A 1,415-nucleotide genomic window follows, 5' to 3' on the forward strand; every position below is an offset into this window, starting at 1 on the left:
AGGGAAAGAAAGAGAAGGAGACTGACTGTCAAGCGTGCATCCTCATTTTTCAGCTATGGGGATTATGCTTTGGATCTTCAAAATCCCATCATTCACAATGAAGCAGCAAGGCATCTGTGCACGGCACAAAGATTAATATTTTTATCTATGGATGAAGTTTTGTGACCATGTAGTACTTATGAGCATTCACTTCATGAGGCTATGGATAGTAATTGACAGTAAGTGCCAGCAACAGGGCTGTTCAATTGTCATTAAACAGGAAAACTTTCAATGCCAATTTGTGTCCAAGAGACACAACTTTACTGAATTCCATTTATCTGCCTTTCCAAAGCATCTACTATTGTAGAATCTAAGCACCAGTAATATTAGATGGGCATGAATTGGTGCATGGAAAAAGACTCCACTCTGTATGCTTTTGAGATGGGGAGAGGGGCAAAGGATCTGAACACAGAACTGGGATTCAGCAATTCTTGAATTCTCATCTCAGTGCTGATGTTAACTCCCTTAGTGGCCTTGGCTTTATCTGACTTTACCTTGCTGTCTTGGTTTCCCCCAGGTATAGAATGGAAATAATTCCACTCCTCCTATCTCATAAAGATGGTATGAGGATTCGCTACATGATTCATAGATTATAAAGCCAGAAGGCACCACTGGGATCATCTAGTCTGACCTTCTGAATAACACAGACTCTAGAGCTTCCCTGAAATAATTCCTGGTTGAGCTACTTCATATCATAGAATCATAGAATATCAGGGTTGGAAGGGACCTCAGGAGGTCATCTAGTCCAACCCCCTGCTCAAAGCAGGACCAATGCCCAACTATCTCTTAGAAAAACAGCCAATCTTGATTTTAAAATTACCAGTGGTGGAGAATCCACACCAAAAATATGGAATGTTTCACAAATTTGCATGTCATCTTTGCATAGGGGCCACACTAATCATTTCTGTGTCTTTCCAGATTTAGTACATTATCTTGGCCTAAGATTTACACAACATTTATGTCCAGCCTAAGTCCTTGAAATAGGGCTTCAGTGGTGCACAAGTCTTGTACTGGCCAGGGGTACATTTTATCTGCTCTTTCTATGAGACTGCCAGTTGTGTTACACTGTGTGGTGGCTTCACTCTTCATTAAACAGGAAACTATCAAATTTATTTGCATTATGACAGGATTTGAACCTGCAGATTCCATCTGTAGGAGTGAAAACTAGTGAAGTAACCCACTGCATCACTATGCCTCTTGCAATGAATATTTTTATTCTCAAGCTTGTTTTATTTTTATGAGTCCTCCTAATTACAGCAAATTAAAAGAAAAAACAGCAAGCAGCAATTAGTAGGAACATAAGTTAGTAATATTCATGACGTAAGCTACAGTGACAGCATGAGGACCTGTTCCAAAAATTGAGACTAAAATTTTAA

General features: G+C 39.4%; 1 non-coding gene across 1 annotated transcript; it reads right to left on the bottom strand.

Annotated features, from left to right (window-relative positions):
* Positions 1 to 880: 880 nt before the first annotated feature.
* LOC140896006 (U6 spliceosomal RNA) lies at positions 881 to 985 on the bottom strand. Its single transcript, XR_012154420.1, has one exon. It is a non-coding gene; the product is annotated as a U6 spliceosomal RNA (small nuclear RNA).
* Between the last annotated feature and the right edge of the window lie 430 nt (positions 986 to 1,415).

The sequence above is a fragment of the Lepidochelys kempii genome, chromosome 11, assembly GCF_965140265.1.
Source record: "Lepidochelys kempii isolate rLepKem1 chromosome 11, rLepKem1.hap2, whole genome shotgun sequence".
NCBI lineage: Eukaryota > Metazoa > Chordata > Testudines > Cheloniidae > Lepidochelys > Lepidochelys kempii.